Here is a 25,802-nt window from a genome sequence, read left to right on the forward strand (position 1 = left end):
GTTCTAAGGATGGTAAGGCCTGAGCAGGTACAGGCATTAGTCAATTGGGTGGCCGACAGTGCATGCAGCACGTTCACATTATCTCCCACCCAGTCTTCTGCAGAAAGCGCACAGATGGCGCATGAAAACCAAGCCCATCAGTCTGTCACATCACCCCCATGCATATCAGGGAAACTGTCTGAGCCTCGAGTTATGCAGCAGTCTCTTATGCTGTTTGAAGACTCTCCTCTACAGGATTTAAGGAGATAGGCAAAATAGTGAAGCACCCTTGAGAATCTTATCATAAAAAGGTTTTATTCTACTTACAACAGGTCAGTAGACAAAAGGCATAAAAATACAAAGTGATCGTCACTTTCCTGCCCGACCCGGGTTTCGCTGCCTCGCTTCTTCAAGGGCGATGACTGAGCATGCTCACAATCAAGCCTTTTAAATAGCCCAGCTGTCTCATTATTCAAGCGGGTGTGGTTCCGATCCGTATAATATACTTTCAAAATTAACAGTTTTACATCATATAGCATAAAATCACATTCATTAATACTTTTAGTGCAATCACCTTTAAAATGTAGACATAAAAATACACACGGGAGCAGATTATTACTCCCTATTGCCAGTCCATATGTAAACCCTTTCGGGTTACCGCTAGTATTCATATTCAATATATAAATTCAGCCTCCTTATAGGAATCAACCCCCCAAATAGTCTTCTCGTATCCTAAAAGTGTTCCAACTCAATCTATTATAATAATCCTATACATTCCATCCACTCCTAGAATATTATACAGGTATTCTCCTTCTGCTCCCGGAACGTCACTCCGGTGATCTCCGCCCACTTTTGGAGCGTCACTCCGCAAAACGCCATCCATTCCTGGGGCGTCGCTCAGGTGGTCTCCACCCACTCTTGGAGCGTCACTAAGAAGGACGCCACCCACTCCGGTAGCGTCATTCAGGTGTTCTCGACCCCGCCTCCACCTCTGACGCTCCTATCACGAAACGTCATGGTCCAATGGAGCAGCCAGAAAACCTGACGTCACCCAAAGGTCATTAGGAGGCCAGGTAGAGAGCAGCCGAACGGCGTCACCGGTAAGATCGCTTTACAGTAAGCATGGTTTTAGGTCAAATTCGATGTTGAGCCCACTGGGTTGTAGGGTCCCTAGCTGGTAAATCCACTCCACCTCTTTTCTATTGATTTGTGCCAGCGAGTCCCCTCCACGCCAGTGTGGCTTAACAGTTTCAACTCCAGCGAATTTTAACCCATACGGATTTTTTCCATGCAATAATTTAAAGTGTGCTGATACACTATGGGTCATTAGGCCTTTTCTGATGTTCCGTAGGTGTTCTTGTATCCTAACCTTCAACTTCCTAATTGTCCGTCCCACGTACTGGAGCCCGCAAGGGCATTCCAGTACGTAGATTATGCCCTCATTCTCGCACGAGCAATTGTTCTTTATACGAAATTCGACCCCATTTTTTTTAGATACTATATGTTTAATATTAATTTGACGTTCTTTAGAGTTCCGATTCTTACAACCAGCACAAAATCCACACCAAGTAAATTTTCCTTCTTTTTTCACCTTTAAGTTTACTGGGGGTATGGCACTACGTACGAGTTTTTCTCTAATGTTGGTCGCTTTTTTAAAAATAAAAGAGGGATTCGCGGGTATTATTTTTCCTATTATTGGATAGTTTTTTAAAACTCCCCAGTTTTTTCTCACCATTTTCTTGACGTTATCTGATATGGAGCAAAATTTGGTCGCAAATGAAAATCTGTAGTCCCTATCTTCCTTTTCCACTATTCCTTTTGTATGTTCCTTTCTTCCCCTTGTTTCCATCTCTACATTCTGTATGCATACATCTAGATTGGCCTCGTCATATCCTCTCTCCACAAATCTATTTTTTAACACCCCACATTGTGTTCTATATTCACTCACTTCTGTACAGTTACGGGCCATCCTCTTGAACTGCCCTTTCGGAATGTTCTTAAGCCATGGGCCGTAATGACAGCTCTTCATATCAATATAGGAGTTCACGTCTGTTTCTTTAAAATAGGAGCTGGTGAGAAAACGCCCTTTTTCCATCCTGATACATAAATCCAGAAAATTAACGCTTGTATTACTGATTTCCCCCACAAATCGTAGATTCCAATTATTATGGTTTAATTGGGAGATGAAAGACTCGAGTCCCTCCCTCCCTCCCACACCAGGAGACAGTCATCAATATACCTCCTCCAGAAGGTCAATTTACCCCCTGGAGTGTCCGCTCCTAGTGTGGGAAGGATGAAGCTCTCCTCCCAAGCCCCCATAAAAATATTAGCAAAGCTGGGGGCGAATTTCGCCCCCATCGCCGTGCCAATACACTGTACGTAATGTGAGTCTTTGAACCAAAAATAATTGTAATCGATGCAGTAACTGAGGCATTCTAAAATAAAGTTACCCTGCTGGTTCCCCATTCTTGCATCATTTCTAATTTTATTCTCCACCGCCTCCATTCCTAATTTCTTTGGAATAACTGTGTACAGGGATGCCACATCAATTGTGGCCATCCATGTATTCACAGTGGGGGGGGGTTTAGATCTTTAATTAGCTCCAGCACAGACCCAGTATCTTTCAAGTGGGAGGGGTTTTGCACAACATATCCTTGCAAGTAAAAATCAATGTACTCCGTGACTCTGCATGTCAATGAGTTGAGCCCCGAAATTATCGGTCTCCCCGGGGGATCTACTGGATTTTTATGGACCTTGGGCAGATGATATATAACCGGCACCAAGGGAAAAGGGATGGTGAGGTAGTTAAACTCTTTTTTATTTAGTATTCCTTTTTTGAAGCCCCCTGTTAGTATACCATCAAGAATCCGTTTATATTCCTGGGTAGGGTTATTCTTTAATTTCCTATAAGTTGTTATATCGGATACCAATCTTGCCATTTCGGCCTCATATTTCACTTTGTTCATTACAACGACCCCTCCCCCTTTATCTGCCGGCTTCACGATTATATCCGGATTTTTTTCCAGATCTTTGAGAGCTTTTCTCTCTTTATAGGTGAGATTGTATGTCACCTTCTCCATATTCATCTCTTCCAGCTCTTTTAACAATCCAGTTTTAAATGCCTCCACACATTCATTATTTGGGTTTTTCGGAAAAAAACTTGATTTTTCTTTCATTTGTGTATGCAGAATCGCTTTAATGTTGTCATCTGACTTAATAATCCCCACCACAGGGTTCGCATTCTGCGGTGCGGGGTTATTAATACAATACTTGGCCATATTTATTTTCCGGATAAATTTGTGTATATCCAGAAATGCCTCGAACTTGTTAATTCTCTGGCTAGGTGCATATTTTCTGAATTAACAAGTTCGAGGCATTTCTGGATATACACAAATTTATCCGGAAAATAAATATCAAGAAAATAAATATCAAGAAAATAAATAACAAATGAAAGAAAAATCAAGGTTTTTTCCGAAAAACCCAAATAATGAATGTGTGGAGGCATTTAAAACTGGATTGTTAAAAGAGCTGGAAGAGATGAATATGGAGAAGGTGACATACAATCTCACCTAAAAAGAGAGAAAAGCTCTCAAAGATCTGGAAAAAAATCCGGATATAATCGTGAAGCCGGCAGATAAAGGGGGAGGGGTCGTTGTAATGAACAAAGTGAAATATGAGGCCGAAATGGCAAGATTGGTATCCGATATAACAACTTATAGGAAATTAAAGAATAACCCTACCCAGGAATATAAACGGATTCTTGATGGTATACTAACAGGGGGCTTCAAAAAAGGAATACTAAATAAAAAAGAGTTTAACTACCTCACCATCCCTTTTCCCTTGGTGCCGGTTATATATCATCTGCCCAAGGTCCATAAAAATCCAGTAGATCCCCCGGGGAGACCGATAATTTCGGGGCTCAACTCATTGACATGCAGAGTCACGGAGTACATTGATTTTTACTTGCAAGGATATGTTGTGCAAAACCCCTCCCACTTGAAAGATACTGGGTCTGTGCTGGAGCTAATTAAAGATCTAAACCCCCCCCCACTGTGAATACATGGATGGCCACAATTGATGTGGCATCCCTGTACACAGTTATTCCAAAGAAATTAGGAATGGAGGCGGTGGAGAATAAAATTAGAAATGATGCAAGAATGGGGAACCAGCAGGGTAACTTTATTTTAGAATGCCTCAGTTACTGCATCGATTACAATTATTTTTGGTTCAAAGACTCACATTACGTACAGTGTATTGGCACGGCGATGGGGGCGAAATTCGCCCCCAGCTTTGCTAATATTTTTATGGGGGCTTGGGAGGAGAGCTTCATCCTTCCCACACTAGGAGCGGACACTCCAGGGGGTAAATTGACCTTCTGGAGGAGGTATATTGATGACTGTCTCCTGGTGTGGGAGGGAGGGAGGGACTCGAGTCTTTCATCTCCCAATTGAACCATAATAATTGGAATCTACGATTTGTGGGGGAAATCAGTAATACAAGCGTTAATTTTCTGGATTTATGTATCAGGATGGAAAAAGGGCGTTTTCTCACCAGCTCCTATTTTAAAGAAACAGACGTAAACTCCTATATTGATATGAAGAGCTGTCATTACGGCCCATGGCTTAAGAACATTCCGAAAGGGCAGTTCAAGAGGATGGCCCGTAACTGTACAGAAGTGAGTGAATATAGAACACAATGTGGGGTGTTAAAAAATAGATTTGTGGAGAGAGGATATGACGAGGCCAATCTAGATGTATGCATACAGAATGTAGAGATGGAAACAAGGGGAAGAAAGGAACATACAAAAGGAATAGTGGAAAAGGAAGATAGGGACTACAGATTTTCATTTGTGACCAAATTTTGCTCCATGTCAGATAACGTCAAGAAAATGGTGAGAAAAAACTGGGGATTTTAAAAAAACGATCCAATAATAGGAAAAATAATACCCGCGAATCCCTCTTTTATTTTTAAAAAAGCGACCAACATTAGAGAAAAACTCGTACGTAGTGCCATACCCCCAGTAAACTTAAAGGTGAAAAAAGAAGGAAAATTTACTTGGTGTGGATTTTGTGCTGGTTGTAAGAATCGGAACTCTAAAGAACGTCAAATTAATATTAAACATATAGTATCTAAAAAAAATGGGGTCGAATTTCGTATAAAGAACAATTGCTCGTGCGAGAATGAGGGCATAATCTACGTACTGGAATGCCCTTGTGGGCTCCAGTACGTGGGACGGACAATTAGGAAGTTGAAGGTTAGGATACAAGAACACCTACGGAACATCAGAAAAGGCCTAATGACCCATAGTGTATCAGCACACTTTAAATTATTGCATGGAAAAAATCCGTATGGGTTAAAATTCGCTGGAGTTGAAACTGTTAAGCCACACTGGCGTGGAGGGGACTCGCTGGCACAAATCAATAGAAAAGAGGTGGAGTGGATTTACCAGCTAGGGACCCTACAACCCAGTGGGCTCAACATCGAATTTGACCTAAAACCATGCTTACTGTAAAGCAATCTTACCGGTGACGCCGTTCGGCTGCTCTCTACCTGGCCTCCTAAGGACCTTTGGGTGACGTCAGGTTTTCTGGCTGCTCCATTGGACCATGACGTTTCGTGATAGGAGCATCAGAGGTGGAGGCGGGGTCGAGAACACCTGAATGACGCTACCGGAGTGGGTGGCGTCCTTCTTAGTGACGCTCCAAGAGTGGGTGGAGACCACCTGAGCGACGCCCCAGGAATGGATGGCGTTTTGCGGAGTGACGCTCCAAAAGTGGGCGGAGATCACCGGAGTGACGTTCCGGGAGCAGAAGGAGAATACCTGTATAATATTCTAGGAGTGGATGGAATGTATAGGATGGTAGGACTATTATAATAGATTGAGTTGGAACATTTTTAGGATACGAGAAGACTATTTGGGGGGTTGATTCCTATAAGGAGGCTGAATTTATATATTGAATATGAATACTAGCGGTAACCCGAAAGGGTTTACATATGGACTGGCAATAGGGAGTAATAATCTGCTCCCGTGTGTATTTTTATGTCTGTTGTAAGTAGAATAAAACCTTTTTATGATAAGATTCTCAAGGGTGCTTCACTATTTTGCCTATCTCCTTAAATCCTGTAGAGGAGGGGATCTAGGAGGATCGTATCCTTTGGTGTTGAGGAGAGGGGCTGACACCCTTGTACCATCCACTTGTGACCGGAACACATAGTTTCCAGCAGCGCGGTTCCAAAACCTATTGACTTGACTTTGCCAGTGTGAAACCTACCACACTATTCCGGGACCAGCAGCAGCGCAAGTAATTGTCCGTGTTGGGACACAGGACTGACTTTCTGTTTTGTTTGAAGACTCTGCTGGCAGGGTTTCCCAAGGGCATCCACCTAGCCCTTCCCCAGGGGTGGAAGAGATAGAATGCACTAACGCACAACCACTTATGTTTCCTGATGATGAGGACATGGGAATACCACCTCAGCACGTCTCTGATGATGACGAAACACAGGTGCCAACTGTTGCGTCTTTCTGCAGTGTGCAGACTGAACAGGAGGTCAGGGATCAAGACTGGGTGGAAGACGATTCAGGGGACGATGAGGTCCTAGACCCCACATGGAATGAAGGTCGTGCCACTGACTTTCACAGTTCGGAGGAAGAGGCAGTGGTGAGACCGAGCCAACAGCGTAGCAAAAGACAAAGAGGGAGCAGTGGGCAAAAGCAGAACACCCGCCGCCAAGAGACTCCGCCTGCTACTGACCGCCACCATCTGGGACCGAGCACCCCAAAGGCAGCTTCAAGGAGTTCCCTGGCATGGCACTTCTTCAAACAATGTGCTGACGACAAGACACGAGTGGTTTGCACGCTGTGCCATCAGCGCCTGAAGCGAGGCATTAACGTTCTGAACCTTAGCACAACCTGCATGACCAGGCACCTGCATGCAAAGCATGAACTGCAGTGGAGTAAACACCTTAAAAACAAGGAAGTCACTCAGACTCCCCCTGCTACCTCTTCTGCTGCTGCCGCCTCGGCCTCTTCTGCTGCTGCCGCCGCCGCCTCGGCCTCTTCCTCCGCCTCTGGAGGAACGTTGGCACCTGCCGCCCAGCAAACATGGGATGTACCACCAACACCACCACCTGCGTCACCAAGCATCTCAACCATGTCACACGGCAGCGTTCAGCTCTCCATCTCACAAACATTTGAGAGAAAGCGTAAATTCCCACCTAGCCACCCTCGATTTCTGGCCCTGAATGCCAGCATTTCTAAACTACTGGCCTATGAAATGCTGTCATTCAGGCTGGTGGACACAGACAGCTTCAAACAGCTCATGTCGCTTGCTGTCCCACAGTATGTTGTTCCCAGCCGCCACTACTTCTCTAAGAGAGCCGTGCCTTCCCTGCACAACCAAGTATCCGATAAAATCAAGTGTGCACTGCGCAACGCCATCTGTGGCAAGGTCCACCTAACCACAGATACGTGGACCAGTAAGCACGGCCAGGGACGCTATATCTCCCTAACTGCACACTGGGTAAATGTAGTGGCGGCTGGGCCCCATGCGGAGAGCTGTTTGGCGCACGTCCTTCCGCCGCCAAGGATCGCAGGGCAACATTCTTTGCCTCCTGTTGCCTCCTCCTCCTACTCAGCTTCCTCCTCCTCTTCTTCCACCTGCTCATCCAGTCAGCCACACACCTTCACCACCAACTTCAGCACAACCCGGGGTAAACGTCAGCAGGCCATTCTGAAACTCATATGTTTGGGGGACAGGCCCCACACTGCACAGGAGTTGTGGCGGGGTATAGAACAACAGACCGACGAGTGGTTGCTGCCGGTGAGCCTCAAGCCCGGACTGGTGGTGTGCGATAATGGGCGAAATCTCGTTGCAGCTCTGGGACTAGCCGGTTTGACGCACATCCCTTGCCTGGCGCATGTGCTGAATTTGGTGGTGCAGAAGTTCATTCAAAACTACACCGACATGTCAGAGCTGCTGCATAAAGTGCGGGCCGTCTGTTCGCGCTTCCGGCGTTCGCATCCTGCCGCTGCTCGCCTGTCTGCGCTACAGCGTAACTTCGGCCTTCCCGCTCACCGCCTCATATGCGACGTGCCCACCAGGTGGAACTCCACCTTGCACATGCTGGACAGGCTGTGCGAGCAGCAGCAGGCCATAGTGGAGTTTCAGCTGCAGCACGCACGGGTCAGTCGCACTGCGGAAAAGCACCACTTCACCACCAATGACTGGGCCTCCATGCGAGACCTGTGTGCCCTGTTGCGCTGTTTCGAGTAATCCACCAACATGGCCAGTGGCGATGACGCCGTTATCAGCGTTACAATACCACTTCTATGTCTCCTTGAGAAAACACTTAGGGCGATGATGGAAGAGGAGGTGGCCCAGGAGGAGGAGGAGAAAGAGGGGTAATTTTTAGCACTTTCAGGCCAGTCTCTTCGAAGTGACTCAGAGGGAGGTTTTTTGCAACAGCAGAGGCCAGATACAAATGTGGCCAGACAGGGCCCACTACTGGAGGACGAGGATGAGGATGAGGTGGAGAAGGATGAGGATGAAGCAGGTTCACAGCGGGCTGGCACCCAACGCAGCTCGGGCCCATCACTGGTGCGTGGCTGGGGGGAAACGCAGGACGATGACGATACGCCTCCCACAGAGGACAGCTTGTCCTTACCTCTGGGCAGCCTGGCACACATGAGCGACTACATGCTGCAGTGCCTGCGCAACGACAGCAGAGTTGCCCACATTTTAACGTGTGCGGACTACTGGGTTGCCACCCTGCTGGATCCACGGTACAAAGACAATGTGCCCACCTTACTTCATGCACTGGAGCGTGATAGTAAGATGCGCGAGTACAAGCGCACGTTGGTAGACGCGCTACTGAGAGCATTCCCAAATGTCACAGGGGAACAAGTGGAAGCCCAAGGCGAAGGCAGAGGAGGAGCAAGAGGTCGTCAACGCAGCTGTGTCACGGCCAGCTCCTCTGAGGGCAGGGTTAGCATGGCAGAGATGTGGAAAAGTTTTGTTACCACGCCACAGCTAACTGCACCACCACCTGATACGGAACGTGTTAGCAGGAGGCAACATTTCAATAACATGGTGGAACAGTACCTGTGCACACCCCTCCACGTACTGACTGATGGTTCGGCCCCATTCAACTTCTGGGTCTCCAAATTGTCCACGTGGCCAGAGCTAGCCTTTTATGGCTTGGAGGTGCTGGCCTGCCCGGCGGCCAGCGTTTTGTCTGAACGTGTATTCAGCACGGCAGGGGGCGTCATTACAGACAAACGCAGCCGCCTGTCTACAGCCAATGTGGACAAGCTGACGTTCATAAAAATGAACCAGGCATGGATCCCACAGGACCTGTCCATCCCTTGTGCAGATTAGACATTAACTACCTCCCCTTAACAATATATTATTGTACTCCCGGGCACTTCCTCATTCAATCCTATTTTTATTTTCATTTTACCATTATATTGCGGGGCAACCCAAAGTTGAATGAACCTCTCCTCTGTCTGGGTGCCGGGGCCTAAAAATATCTGACAGTGGCCTGTTCCAGTGGTGGGTGACATGAAGCCTGATTCTTTGCTATGACATGAAGACTGATTCTCTGCTGACATGAAACCTGAATCTCTGTTATGGGACCTCTCTCCTCTGCCTGGGTGCCTGGGCCTAAATATGTGACAGTGGCCTGTTCCAGTGGTGGGTGTCGTGAAGCCTGATTCTCTGCTATGACATGAAGACTGATTCTCTGCTGACATGAAGCCTGAATCTCTGTTATGGGACCTCTCTCCTCTGCCTGTGTGCCTGGGCCTAAATATGTGACAATGGACTGTTCCAGTGGTGGGTGACCTGAAGCCTGATTCTCTGCTATGACATGAAGACTGATTCTCTGCTGACATGAAGCCTGAATCTCTGTTATGGGACCTCTCTCCTCTGTCTGGGTGTCGGGGCCTAAAAATATCTGACAGTGGCCTGTTCCAGTGGTGGGTGACGTGAAGCCTGATTCTCTGCTATGACATGAAGACTGATTCTCTGCTGACATGAAGCCAGATTCTCTGTTGCGGGACCTCTCTCCTCTGCCTGGGTGCCTGGGCCTAAATATCTGACAATGGACTGTTCCAGTGTTGGGTGACGTAAAGCCTGATTCTCTGCTATGACATGCAGACTGATTCTCTGCTGACATGAAGCCAGATTCTCTGTTACGGGACCTCTCTCCTCTGCATGGGTGCCTGGGCCTAAATATCTGACAATGGACTGTTCCAGTGTTGGGTGACGTAAAGCCTGATTCTCTGCTATGACATGCAGACTGATTCTCTGCTGACATGAAGCCAGATTCTCTGTAACGGGACCTCTCTCCTCTGCCTGGGTGCCTGAGCCTAAATATCTGACAATGGACTGTTCCAGTGTTGGGTGACGTAAAGCATGATTCTCTGCTATGACATGCAGACTGATTCTCTGCTGACATGAAGCCAGATTCTCTGTTACGGGACCTCTCTCCTCTGCCTGGGTGCCTGGGCCTAAATATCTGACAATGAACTGTTCCAGTGTTGGGTGACGTAAAGCCTGATTCTCTGCTATGACATGCAGACTGATTCTCTGCTGACATGAAGCCAGATTCTCTGTTACGGGACCTCTCTCCTCTGCCTGGCTGCCTGAGCCTAAATATCTGACAATGGACTGTTCCAGTGTTGGGTGACGTAAAGCATGATTCTCTGCTAGGACATGCAGACTGATTCTCTGCTGACATGAAGCCAGATTCTCTGTTACGGGACCTCTCTCCTCTGCCTGGGCCTAAATATCTGACAATGGACTGTTCCAGTGTTGGGTGATGTAAAGCCTGATTCTCTGCTATGACATGCAGACTGATTCTCTGCTGACATGAAGCCAGATTCTCTGTTACGGGACCTCTCTCCTCTGCCTGGGCCTAAATATCTGACAATGGACTGTTCCAGTGTTGGGTGACGTAAAGCCTGATTCTCTGCTATGACATGCAGACTGATTCTCTGCTGACATGAAGCCAGATTCTCTGTTACGGGACCTCTCTCCTCTGCTTGGGTGCCTGGGCCTAAATATCTGACAATGGACTGTTCCAGTGTTGGGTGACGTAAAGCCTGATTCTCTGCTATGACATGCAGACTGATTCTCTGCTGACATGAAGCCAGATTCTCTGTTACGGGACCTCTCTCCTCTGCCTGGGTGCCTGGGCCTAAATATCTGACAATGGACTGTTCCAGTGTTGGGTGACGTAAAGCATGATTCTCTGCTAGGACATGCAGACTGATTCTCTGCTGACATGAAGCCAGATTCTCTGTTACGGGACCTCTCTCCTCTGCCTGGGTGCCTGGGCCTAAATATCTGACAATGGACTGTTCCAGTGTTGGGTGACGTAAAGCATGATTCTCTGCTAGGAAATGCAGACTGATTCTCTGCTGACATGAAGCCAGATTTTCTGTTACGGGACCTCTCTCCTCTGCCTGGGTGCCTGGGCCTAAATATCTGACAATGGACTGTTCCAGTGTTGGGTGACGTAAAGCCTGATTCTCTGCTATGACATGCAGACTGATTCTCTGCTGACATGAAGCCAGATTCTCTGTTACGGGACCTCTCTCCTCTGCCTGGGTGCCTGGGCCTAAATATCTGACAATGGACTGTTCCAGTGTTGGGTGATGTAAAGCCTGATTCTCTGCTATGACATGCAGACTGATTCTCTGCTGACATGAAGCCAGATTCTCTGTTACGGGACCTCTCTCCTCTGCCTGGGCCTAAATATCTGACAATGGACTGTTCCAGTGTTGGGTGACGTAAAGCCTGATTCTCTGCTATGACATGCAGACTGATTCTCTGCTGACATGAAGCCAGATTCTCTGTTACGGGACCTCTCTCCTCTGCTTGGGTGCCTGGGCCTAAATATCTGACAATGGACTGTTCCAGTGTTGGGTGACGTAAAGCCTGATTCTCTGCTATGACATGCAGACTGATTCTCTGCTGACATGAAGCCAGATTCTCTGTTATGGGACCTCTCTCCTCTGCCTGGGTGCCTGGGCCTAAATATCTGACAATGGACTGTTCCAGTGTTGGGTGACGTAAAGCATGATTCTCTGCTAGGACATGCAGACTTATTCTCTGCTGACATGAAGCCAGATTCTCTGTTACGGGACCTCTCTCCTCTGCCTGGGCCTAAATATCTGACAATGGACTGTTCCAGTGTTGGGTGACGTAAAGCATGATTCTCTGCTAGGACATGCAGACTGATTCTCTGCTGACATGAAGCCAGATTCTCTGTTACGGGACCTCTCTCCTCTGCCTGGGCCTAAATATCTGACAATGGACTGTTCCAGTGTTGGGTGACGTAAAGCATGATTCTCTGCTAGGACATGCAGACTGATTCTCTGCTGACATGAAGCCAGATTCTCTGTTACGGGACCTCTCTCCTCTGCCTGGGTGCCGGGGCCTAAATATATGACAATGGACTGTTCCAGTGTTGGGTGACGTAAAGCCTGATTCTCTGCTATGACATGCAGACTGATTCTCTGCTGACATGAAGCCAGATTCTCTGTTACGGGACCTCTCTCCTCTGCCTGGGTGCCTGGGCCTAAATATCTGACAATGGACTGTTCCAGTGTTGGGTGACGTAAAGCATGATTCTCTGCTATGACATGCAGACTGATTCTCTGCTGACATGAAGCCAGATTCTCTGTTACGGGACCTCTCTCCTCTGCCTGGGCCTAAATATCTGACAATGGACTGTTCCAGTGTTGGGTGACGTAAAGCCTGATTCTCTGCTATGACATGAAGACTGATTCTCTGCTGACATGAAGCCAGATTCTCTGTTACGGGACCTCTCTCCTCTGCCTGGGCCTAAATATCTGACAATGGACTGTTCCAGTGTTGGGTGACGTAAAGCATGATTCTCTTCTAGGAAATGCAGACTGATTCTCTGCTGACATGAAGCCAGATTTTCTGTTACGGGACCTCTCTCCTCTGCCTGGGTGCCTGGGCCTAAATATCTGACAATGGACTGTTCCAGTGTTGGGTGACGTAAAGCCTGATTCTCTGCTATGACATGCAGACTGATTCTCTGCTGACATGAAGCCATATTCTCTGTTACGGGATCTCTCTCCTCTGCCTGGGTGCCTGGGCCTAAATATCTGACAATGGACTGTTCCAGTGTTGGGTGACGTAAAGCCTGATTCTCTGCTATGACATGCAGACTGATTCTCTGCTGACATGAAGCCAGATTCTCTGTTACGGGACCTCTCTCCTCTGCCTGTGTGCCTGGGCCTAAATATCTGACAATGGACTGTTCCAGTGTTGGGTGATGTAAAGCCTGATTCTCTGCTATGACATGCAGACTGATTCTCTGCTGACATATAGCCAGATTCTCTGTTACGGGACCTCTCTCCTCTGCCTGGGCCTAAATATCTGACAATGGACTGTTCCAGTGTTGGGTGACGTAAAGCCTGATTCTCTGCTATGACATGCAGACTGATTCTCTGCTGACATGAAGCCAGATTCTCTGTTACGGGACCTCTCTCCTCTGCTTGGGTGCCTGGGCCTAAATATCTGACAATGGACTGTTCCAGTGTTGGGTGACGTAAAGCCTGATTCTCTGCTATGACATGCAGACTGATTCTCTGCTGACATGAAGCCAGATTCTCTGTTACGGGACCTCTCTCCTCTGCCTGGGCCTAAATATCTGACAATGGACTGTTCCAGTGTTGGGTGACGTAAAGCATGATTCTCTGCTAGGACATGCAGACTGATTCTCTGCTGACATGAAGCCAGATTTTCTGTTACGGGACCTCTCTCCTCTGCCTGGGCCTAAATATCTGACAATGGACTGTTCCAGTGTTGGGTGACGTAAAGCCTGATTCTCTGCTATGACATGCAGACTGATTCTCTGCTGACATGAAGCCAGATTCTCTGTTACGGGACCTCTCTCCTCTGCCTGGGTGCCTGGGCCTAAATATCTGACAATGGACTGTTCCAGTGTTGGGTGACGTAAAGCATGATTCTCTGCTAGGACATGCAGACTGATTCTCTGCTGACATGAAGCCAGATTCTCTGTTACGGGACCTCTCTCGTGGTGGGTGACGTGAAGCCAGATTCTCTGCTATGGCATGAAGAGACTGATTCTCTGCTGACGTGAAGCCAGATTCTCTGCTATGGGACTTCTCTCCAATTGATATTGGTTAATTTTTATTTATTTTATTTTTATTTTAATTCATTTCCCTATCCACATTTGGTTGCAGGGGATTTACCTACATGTTGCTGCCTTTTGCAGCCCTCTAGCTCTTTCCTGGGCTGTTTTACAGCCTTTTTAGTGCCGAAAACTTCGGGTCCCCATTGACTTCAATGGGGTTCGGGACGAAGTTCGGGTCGGGTTCGGATCCCGAACCCGAACATTTTCGGGAAATTCGGCCGAACTTCTCGAACCCGAACATCCAGGTGTTCGCTCAACTCTACTCCTCGGGTGTCTCCAGGGCAGAGAGGAGGAAACCATGATGCATTGTGGGGATGTATTGTGTCTGTGTATCCTGAATTGCTGCATATCTGTCCTGTGTCACAGTCTTCCATCTGGTCCTCTAGGGGAGTGTCCACCAGATGGGGACCTGCATAAATACGGGCGGGTAGCCCTCAATAAAGAGTTCCTGTTTTTATACCTTCATGAAGTTTTGGCTCATGTTTGGGGAATGGGATAACTACACTCTTGGGGATTGCTATATCACAATACTCCCCTGAGTATAAGCTCTTGTAAGAGCTTGTTCATGGTTCCTGCTCTCTGCATTTAGGAGAGGTTCACCCATTGGAGCCTGGAGCCTTGTCGTAGGTCCAGGGTGGGTAGGAGACGGCGAGACCTTCACCAAGCTTCGGCGGTTCGTGGGGTCTGCAGTGCTGACGGCGTCAAGTGGAGTGCTTGGAGTCCTCTGGAAGCACTAGGAGCATCTATCAACGGAGGTACCCGGTCGGGGAGCTAGGCGTTCCATTACATTGGTGGCAGCAGTGGGATGGAGTCCTAGTGAGAGGAGAAGTAGCTCGGAGACACCGTTCGTGGATTTTACAATTGAGGGCAACGCTAGTATCCGTACAGCGCCCTGACTACAGCAATATGGATGCCGTTGGTTCCTGCACAGCATTCCATGAGGAAGATCATCCGGATTACAGGGATGCCGAGCGGAAAGGCGTATGGCACCAGGCCCTGGAGGACGTGCAGCTTCGGAGGGGTGAGAGTCTTCCCAGTGAGGAACAGAGATTACAAATGCGATTGGCGCTGCGACAACCTCTACTGGGAGAGCAACCATTGATGGAGTGGGTGTCAGAGCTTGAGACACTGGTATGGCAGGAAACCTGGCTGGATGACGCTTACCAAGCACTATGGTGGGACACAGTACGACAGTCTCCATGGATGGAGGAGTACGCCAAGCCCGAAGGTGAGGAATATAATTGCCCTGGTTTATTGTGGCAGTCTTTTGAAGACATTGACTTTGGGAGCACAGAAGAGTCTAGATTTTGGGACATTACTGACTACAGGGGGGACTTGCACAATTGGCCTACAACTACTGGGGTGAGGGCAGATCTAACCTTTCTGGTCCAAAGGGAGTGGGAGCTGGAGCAAGATTATCAACAGTTGTTTCGCTCCATTCAAGCCCAGCGCAAGATACAAGACAGTTGGATACCAGGCCCAGACCTGCAGCCCTACCCCTGGCAAGTCACAGCTGAGGTATCCCCTACTTCCTCACCAACTTTGGAGGTAGGGGACTTCATAGACTGGTACTGGGAGGAACCCCAGTCGGCAGGTGGAGATGGGACCGTAGTCACTCCACCGGCCCAACAAGGTGGCTGGGGAGGCGGCCCACATCCCCAACTGCCACTGGGAGTCCAGGGGGAGGAGATGGTCGGTCCCTCACCCCTGTAACAACCAGCATCACGGGTAGTGGAGACAGTCGGTCTCACTCCCCATCGGCAGTGTACTTTGAAGGGAGAGGAGACAACCGGTCTCTCTCCCCAACCACAGGGGGACAGCACCCCTAACTCCGATGGTGCAGATGGGACCGCAGTCTCTGCACCAGGCCTACCAGGATGCTGGACGGCCGGTACGGATTCCCCCACCAACCCTGCAGGAATGCCAGGAGGAGGAGGTAAACGATCCCTCCTCTCCACAGCTGATCCGCAACAAGGTCCTGGGGGCAGGATTCCCTGACCCCATCCCAGCGGAAGAGCTGGCATCTGGGCAGAGCGCAGTCGGCCTCTGCCCTCCCCTATCCTCTTCTTTAGAGCCGGACTTCCCACAGGCTACCCCAGCAGAAGAGCTGGTATCTGGGCAGAGCGCAGTCGGCCTCTGCCCTCCCCTATCCTTTTCTCCAGAGCCAGACTTCCCACAGGCTACCCCAGCGGAAGAGCTGGCATCTGGACAGAGCGCAGGCGGCCTCTGCCCTCCCCTATCCTCTTCTCCAGAGCAGGACTTCCCACAGGCTACCCCAGCGGAAGAGCTGGCATCTGGGCAGAGTGCAGTCGGCCTCTGCCCTCCCCTATCCTCTTCTCCAGAGCCGGACTTCCCACAGGCTACCCCAGCGGAAGAGCTGGCATCTGGGCAGAGTGCAGTCGGCCTCTGCCCTCCCCTATCCTCTTGTCCAGAGGCTGACTCCCCACTGGCTACCTCAGCGGAAGAGCTGGCATCTGGGCAGAGCGCAGTCAGCCTCTGCCCACCAAGTACCTACAGCTCCAAGCTAGAGAACCACAAGGAAGCAAGGAGTCGCAGATGCCCACTCAACAGCTGGGGACATACAGAACAGAGCCAGGCCCCAAAATTCAACAGGTCCAGTATTGGGTTGTGGTTGGACTGCCAGACTAACTCAGGTACTGACCGTGAGGTCAGGTATCTGGTTAGTCTTCCCTGGGAGGGGGAGATGTGTGGTGAAACCAACCTCGCCACGGTGTTTTGGAGGGAGCTGTTTGCCAGCCTCCTGCCCCAGGATTATGGCCCATACTAACTTTGAAGGAGAAGACAGACCGGCCGCACAGCTTAAATCTGTGGTACTGTTTTGGGCAGGAAAGCCATGCTTGCGGTCGGCCAAATGTGACTTCCATGGAATTCGGGAACCCCTGCTCGGATCTGGGTGATTTTTGGATATGTTGTTCACCCAGATCAGAGCTATCCATGGATGTATAAATTATGGGGATATGTGGGGTTTTGAGTTGTGTGACAGACATATCTGTCTTTGGAATTGTATTGTATGTTATGTGAGGGTACCCAGATTGCTAATTTTATTGTATTTGTGCCATTCACCTAATAATATGCACTCAGACTTTAGATATCTGGGGATATGTTAAATGTCTGTGTTTACTGTAAGGGTTGTGACATTGTATGTTTAAATGGTGATTACTGTCCTGTTGTCCCCACATGTGTATTGGCGATTTCCCTTTGTCCTGAGAGATAATTGAATTACTCCTCGAGTGTCTCCAGGGCAGAGAGGAGGAAACCATGATGCATTGTGGGGATGTATTGTCTGTGTATCCTGAATTGCTGCATATCTGTCCTGTGTCACAGTCTTCCATCTGGTCCTCTAGGGGAGTGTCCACCAGATGGGGACCTGCATAAATACAGGCGGGTAGCCCCCAATAAAGAGCTCCTGTTTTTATACCTTCATGAAGTTTTGACTCATGTTTGGGCAATGGGATAACTACACTCTTGGGGATTGCTATATCACAATACTCCCCTGAGTATAAGCTCTTGTAAGAGCTTGTTCATGGTTCCTGCTCTCTGCATTTAGGAGAGGTTCACCCACTGGAGCCTTGTCATAGGTCCAGGGTGGGTAGGAGACGGCGAGACCTCCACCAAGCTTCGGCGGTTCGTGGGGTCTGCAGTGCTGACAGTGTCAAGTGGAGTGCTTGGAGTCCTCTGGAAGCACTAGGAGCATCTATCAACGGAGGTACCCGGTCGGGGTGCTAGGCGTTCCATTACAGTCATGTATATAGTTTTGTTCGTTTATTTAGTTTATCTGCCTTATAGTTATGTAAATATGTTTATAAGTAAATTTGTAAATAGTGTGTGAATGGGCATGAATGAGTGGTTTGAGTAAAAGGGGGGTGGGAGGCTGGTTGGGTTAATTTTCTCCTGTGGAAATGTTCCTTGTACAGTTTTTGTTACGATTTATAATAAAAATTCCTGATAACCGTGGAAATGTTACACAACAATTTAAGAAAATGAATTGCCTGTCACATCTGCAGCTCAGGCCGCAGGGGTCCTTGACCGCCAAAAAAAGTGAATTTGTCCCCCCCAGAATCCAACAGATGGATTTACTGAATTGATTTTCACTGTCGGGTGTTCAGGAATTTCTGCACCACCAAATTCAGCACATGCGCCAGGCAAGGGATGTGCATCAAACTGGCTAAGCCCAGACCTGCTACGAGATTTTGCCCATTATCGCACACCACCAGGCTGAGCTTGAGGCTCAGTGGCACCAACCACTCATTGGTCGGTTGTTCCATACCATTCCACAGCTCCTGCGCGGTGTGGGTTTTTTCGCCCAAACAGTTGTTTCAAAACGGCCTGCTGTTGTTTCCCCATGGCTGTGTTGAAGTTGGTGGTGAAGGTGTTACGCTGAGCAGATGAGGCGGTGGTAGAGGAGGAAGTGGGGTAGGAGGAGGAGGCAAAGAGAAATGTCCTGCAATCCTCGGTGGCGGAAGGACATGCGCCAAACTGCTATCCGCCTCAGGCGCAGCTGCCACTACATTTACCCAGTGTGCTGTTAGGGAGATATAACGTCCCTGCCCGTGCTTACTGGTCCACGTATTGGTGGTTATGTGGACCTTGCCACAGATGGCTTAGCGCAGTGCACACCTGATTTTGTCTGCCACTTGGTTGTGCAGCGAAGGGATGGCTCGCCTGGAAAAGTAGTGGCGGCTGGGAACTACGTACTGTTGGACAGCCACCGCCATACGTTTTTTGAGTCTCCATCTCATCCAGATGGAATGACAGCATTTCAAACGCCATGAATTTTGAAATCCTGGCATTCAGGGCCAGGGATCGCGGGTGGGTAGGGGGGTACTTCCTCTTTCTCTCCAGTGTTTGGGAGATGGGCAGCTGAACGCTTCCATGGGACAGGGTAGAGATGCTTGTTGACAGTGAAAGACGTGGTTGCAATGCTGTCACATCCTATGTTTGCGGGTTGGCAGGTGCCACTGTCACTCACTTGTGCTCAGGTTTAGAGCGTAAATTTTTATGTATTTTATGTTATTTCCCTACCCACATTTGTTTGCAGGGCACTTGTCCTACTCTTACCCCCATTTTACTTTCCAGGATTTATTTTAGAGCCATTTTAGTGCCCAAAAGTTCGGGTCCCCATTGACTTCAATGGGGTTCGGGGTCAAGTTTGGGTCCCGAACTTTTGGGCGAAGTTTAGCCGAACCCGAACATCCAGGTGTCCGCTCAACTCTACTCCTAAACACTCATTAAAGCTCAGTTCTTATCTTACTGATAAGAATGTGGCTTAAATATGTGTTTATGACCTCTCAGTAATTTAGAGATAAGGTTTATTAGATGACCAGCACAAAGTAAAAGTACCAGTCACCCAGCTAGAAAAACAGTTAACCCTTTGAGACATAACTCAATATTTTTAATAAAGGCCAATTGAAAAATTATTTTTAGCCAAAAATGAGTAACATGCAATCTTTAAAAAAGAATTGCCTCCGAATGTGTTTCCACTTTTTTTGAAGACTCAAGCCTTTTTCCTCTGGTTCTGAACAGCAACAATTTGGAATTGTCATTTCTGTGTTATAGGGAAACACTCAGGAGTGAGCATTCTCTCTTCCCCTAGATTCACCTGTTTTGGAATCTGTTGACAATTTCTTTTCTGCTTTAGCTCTGTTGTATGATGAACCAGACAAAGCAGCATATGCCAAAAGTACACTGGTCAGTTGAAAACAAGATAGTCGGCCTGTATAAGAGTTTTGTGCGAAGTTTAGAAAGTGGTGCATTGCCTTCGGTTGGAACGACCCCGCATTAAGGTGTCAGTTTTGCCTTAAAGAATTTACTGGTCAGGCTATCCTACCCCGAATACCTTAGATTAGACTATGACGCTTGTTGTACGCTTGGATCATTGACTCAGGGAAGGTAATAGGAAACATGTGGTTTTGCCAGGTCCCAGGTACCCTCCAGATTTGGTTCCTACTTTCCATCTACATGATCCTGACCTGGAAGAACCTATGCAGCTTGGTGCCACCTCTCTCAAATTGGAACACAGAAATCTCAGAAGGGACTTTTAGGGACATTTATCAAACTGGTGTAAAGTAGAACTGGTGTAGTTGCCCATTGCAACAAATCAGATTCCACCTTTCATTTTGGACAGCTTCTTTGGAAAATGAAAAGTGGAATCTTATTGGTTGCTATGGGCAACTAAGCCAGTTCTAATTTACACCAGATTGATAGATGACCACATTTGTTTCTATTGCAGTTCTATCAATCACTGAGTTATGTTGTGTCCCAAATGCCTTTTGTGGGATATGGAGTCAAGAGAGGCTGGGAAAAGGTACTCAGGATAAAATGTATTTAGCGATGTTTCAAAGAGAATTATGTTACCTATTTGAATTCAATTTGGGGGTAAAAAGCTGACAGAAGAGGCTTTTGTAGGGCCACAGTGAATTTCTTAACTGAGAAATATGCATTTTTTCCTAGGTCTTTCTTCATCTCTACTGCTATTTCCTGTTCAGATGACAGCAATTGATTCTACCATCCCACATTTTTAAGTTATTGGGTCCGGAACATCTAGCCATGAAACACTACATAAGCCATGAAAACAGGCCATAGACTTCCGTCAAAATAGAAGTCTATGGCCTGTATAACGGATCCATCCAGATTCCATTATGCAGGAAATAACGAAAACCGGACGGATCCGTTATGCTGGCCATAGACTTCTATTATGATGGAATGAATAACGGAATGCCTCTAAAGGCATTCCATCATGGAATTGCGTTATGGTCCGCAGTAACGAAATCCATAATGCAATTCAGCAAACACAACACGAACTTTAAAATATGAAGTTCGCTCATCCCTACTTATAGCCTCATCTGCATCAAGAAGGGGGATGAGTGGAAACAGACTTTGGTTTATTTGGTGATGACATTTGGTTTAAGCATTGCCTCTGTGGTCTTTCAAAATTTGGTAAGCGATTTGTTTCAAGAATTTGTAGGAAAATTTGGGGTCATCTATTTAGATGATATTTTGGTGTACTCCTCTTATTTGAATTGTCATGTTGGCCATTTAAGCATTGCCTCTGTGGTCTTTCAAAATTTGGTAAGCGATTTGTTTCAAGAATTTGTAGGAAAATTTGGGGACATCTATTTAGATAATATTTTGGTGTACTCCTCTTATTTGAATTGTCATGTTGGTCATGTTAAGGCTGTCCTACAGATCCTGCGTGACAATCTGTTAAGTTAGAAAAAAGCCTGTTTGGTGTCAAAGAGGTACCATTCTTGAGATAAATGATATTCCCAGATTCTTTTCGCATGGACCCAGTTAAGAGCTGAAACCGGACATATCCCCATTTTCAACTAGGCAGCCCCCCTAATATCCCAGATGGAAGACTTCGCCTAGCAGTGTAAAAAACCTAAACAAACAGCCTTTCCCCTGTGTGATACAGCGCAGGGCAAGGGAGAGTTCATATCAGCTAGATAGAGCTAGCTGAGATTTAGACGTGGTTTAGAGCGGCCTGATGAATATGCTGGAAACGCATAGAGCCTTAGCATAATATGTGGATGACTAGCAGTAGTAGTAGCAGCAGAGTTTAGCAGCCTTACTTTGAGCAGCTGCAGGGTGAAGGTTGATAGTTCTTAGGGACAACTGGTGTTCTAGTCCTCAGCTACATAACGGGGAGACTGAACCTTTATTACAACACTGTGGCTAATAAATAATCACAATGTTCCTAGTTGTCTTCCCCTGCTTTTAGCTGCTGATGTCAATCAGAAGGATGCTTATGCCTATAAAAAGAGGCATAGAGGCTGAGTTTAAACGGGACAAAACCACACTACTGAGGACAGTGTTAGGATAGATGTTCCTGACTTTCCCAATTTATATTTTTCGGTGGAGGTGCCACGGAGCATATCACTGTGGATGAGGTTCACATTAGCCCCAAAGTTATATTGTGTGTGGGAGTGAGCTCCCTTGTTTTAGCCCATTTTTTAATTTACATGTTGAGAATAAATAAAGAAGTTTTGTTTTCATTTTAAGCATCCTATATTATCCACTATGAAAAAGTGTACACCCAAGAAAAGCATAGCTGTTAGTAACATCAAATGTTCGCTTGCATTTGATGTTACCAGGCAATCGTTACGTTTGGAGGAAAAAGGGAGAAGCTTGGAAGCCTAAGAACACCATCCCAACTGTGAAACCCAGGGGTGGCAGCATCATGTTGTGGGGTTGTTTTGCTGCAGGAGGGACTGGTGCACTTTATAAAATAGATGGCATCATGAGGAAAGAAGATTATGTGGAAATACTGAATCAACATCTCAAGACATCAGCCAGGAAGTTAAAGCTTGGGTGGAAATGGGTCTTCTAAATGGACCCAAAGAATACTGCCAAACTGGTTTCAAGTTGGCTTAAGGATAACAAAGTCAATGTTTTGGAGTGGCCATCACAAAGCCCTGATCTCAATCCTATTGAAAATTTATGGGCAAAGCTAAAAGGCAGGTGCGAGCAAGGCGACCAACAAACATGGCTCAGTTACGCCAGTTTTGTCAGGAGGAATGGGCCCAAATTCTGACAAACTATTGAGAGAAACTTGTGGAAGGATATCCAAAACATTTGACCCAAGTCATACAGTTTAAGGGCAATGGTACCAAATATTAATGAAATGTATGTAAACTTTTGACTTTGCAGTAAGTAATAAAAATGCCTTCAAACATTCTCTCTCTCATTATTCTGGCATTTATCAAATAATAATTATGGTAATCCTAATTGACCAAAAGCGGGAAAGGTTTATTCTGATTTCATGTCAGATATTGAGAAAAACATGCATATGTATCTTTTTATACAGTGTATGTAAACTTCTGGTTTCAACTGTATATATAAGCATCTGTCAAATGGCACAGTACATTTTTGAGGTTGGAAACAAGAAAAATGGCCAGGTGCCAGGATCTGAACGACTTTGACAAGGGCCAAATATGTGATGGCTAGATGTTTGGGTCAGACCATTTCCAAAATGGCAGTTCTTGTGGGGGCTTCTTGCATGCAGAAACTAGAATAGAATACGACAGCACTCACTGTCTTTAGTAAAGATCCAAATGTATTCACCAACAGAACAACTACAATGGAAACAAATATGAGAACTGGATCATGAAGCCATAAAAGAAGTTGGCCTGGTCTAATGAATAACATTTTTTCCTATATCAGGTGTACAGCTAGGTGTGTGCATTGCTTACATAGGGAAGAGACAGCATCAGCCTGCACTATAGCAATAGTATTTTCAAATGGCAGTGGCCACTTTTATCAGGATAATTTGCACTGCCACACTGCAAAAGTTGTTCACAAATGGTTTGACACACATGACAATCCGATGTTATGGCTGATTGGAGCAATGGGTAATAGGTAAATAGGTAATGATATTTGGAAAAAAGTAAGTAAAATCTTAATTTATATCTTTCACAACTGCCATCTTAATCCGTGCCAGTTCTAAAATTTCCTAGTGCTACCTCTTTTATACAACTTTGAATACATACTCCTTGACAACAAAAAGTAATGCACCAAGAAAAAGTTGTATGCAAGCGATTACAATTTTAGAGAGAAAGGAAAACAGTTTAGAGTAGGCTCTAGTACCCTGCTTGGTCACCCCTTGCCTGAATTCAAGAAGAGATACGGTTGGGCATGGAGGTATACAGGTTCCGTATGGTATCCTGCAGCACATTTGCCCAAAGATGTTGCAACTGGGCCTGGAGACCCTGCACACTTGTTGGTCACTGAAGCAACATTCCTTGCTGTGTGTGGGTGACCATTAAGGCTCATGCACACCAGTTTTTTTTTAGTCCGCATCCGATCCGCATGTTTTGGGGGTCGGATGCAGACCCATTGACTTCAATGAGGTTGCAAAAGATACCGACAGTACACCCTGTGCTATCCACATCAGTATGTCCATTCCGCAGCACCCGCAAAAAAAGAGAACATGTCCTATTCTTGCCCGCATTACGGACAAGGAAAGGACAGTTCTATTATGGGCCAGACATTTTGCAAAATGCGGAACGCACACGGCCAGTATCTGTATTTTGCAGATCCACAATTTGTGGACCACAAAAACGTCTACGGCTGTGTGTAAGAGACCTTATCCAGAGACATACCAGTTGGAAGCCCTGCCATGAGATGGCAACATGTGACCGCAGGATGTCCTGAACATACTGCTGAGCTGTTAGTATCCCTCTTAACAGTACAAGGGGTGACTTATTGTCAAATGCGATTGCTCCCCAATTATCACGGCAGCATTTGGGGAAGTGTGTCACTCCAAAGCAAAGGCACGATTGAAGTGCTCACCACCAGGCCTCCATACTCAAACCCAACTGTCGGATCCCAAACAGAACCTGTATTTGTCTATAAAGATTATATGGTTCCAGTCTCTAGCAGTCCAGGTTTCTCGTTCATGACACCACTGCAAACAAAGGGGATGGTGGTTGGCTGTCCATGGGCGCCATAACATTAAATTTCCTTCTAAGCACTTGGAAATGGTCTGAGCAGAGACAGGGGTGTGTAACATAGGTGCCACCTGTATCTGGATGGTGGACAATGAAATTGAAGGAGCTGTTTGTACTTGTCAGTGGATCAAATGATCCACTCTACTGGTGGTGTTTGTATCGTCCAGAGCCTGTTTGCCATGTGCCCCTGGCAAGCAATTCATCCTGCTTCTCTCAGTTCATTGATGCACCTCTCACTATCTGAGTGCATACTTTTTTTGTCAATGAGTATATGTTTGTGGAACAACTGATTGAAAAAAAAAAAATATCAACCTAAAAATATATGGGTTAATAAACACATTAAATGCTGCCAGGACATATTAGAATAGTTTATTTGCCCAATAAAGAGCCCTTCAGCATAAATACACATTCTTATACACATACTTATGAACATTTCTCTTTGAAACATTAATTTATAGTACATTTTTGTGCTGCCCGACAACCAGCACATTGCTGCTTTGCAAATATTTTACCAGGACACTGTGGCAGCATAGGAAGTCAATGTTGTCGAACGGGTTTTGTAAAGTTTAATATTTACAAACATAAGCAATGGCCTAGGTATAGTCTTTGTTTCACCCAGACATAATTCCAGTTTAATCATATGAATGTGAAGTAATTCTACATTGTCTAATACATACGTATTTTAATAGCTATTCTGCTGAAGTGTAATTGGATTGACATTGGAATATTAGAGAATGTTATTTTAAAATGATTTCCCTGTATTCTCTTCCTAGAAGAGCTTTTGGTAGACTCAGTGGCAACAAGGATCTCCCATGTAAATGTCAAGTGGTTTCTTGATGCCCTGGAGACCTCCAGTGATGTCTTTCAAGCATTTAAAATAAATACCAATACAACTAGTTTGACCAGATAACTACTACATCTAACTAGCATTAAATTATGTAAATAATAATGTGAGGTCCATCTCTGTAAGTACTGCTATTTATATCAAGCACAGATCTATAAGAGGGGACAAGTAACCTGACCACATATGAAGAGAGTGGCAATTTATTATATATGTGCCCTCAATGTATATAATTCCATAGTCATTGTAAAGTATTCTTATTTATGGGGACTAAGTGTAAAGCAGTAGCTTTCAACAGTGTGCTTCAGCTTTGTTTT

General features: G+C 46.5%; 1 long non-coding RNA gene across 1 annotated transcript; it reads left to right on the plus strand.

The window, feature by feature from the left end:
- The first annotated feature begins 6,146 nt into the window (after window positions 1–6,146).
- LOC120997314 lies at window positions 6,147–24,226 on the plus strand. Its single transcript, XR_005778147.1, has 3 exons — window positions 6,147–6,317; window positions 22,247–22,252; window positions 24,215–24,226. It is a non-coding gene; the product is annotated as an uncharacterized LOC120997314 (long non-coding RNA).
- Window positions 24,227–25,802: the final 1,576 nt, after the last annotated feature.

The sequence above is a fragment of the Bufo bufo genome, chromosome 4 (assembly GCF_905171765.1).
Source record: "Bufo bufo chromosome 4, aBufBuf1.1, whole genome shotgun sequence".
Classification (NCBI taxonomy): Eukaryota; Metazoa; Chordata; class Amphibia; order Anura; family Bufonidae; genus Bufo; species Bufo bufo.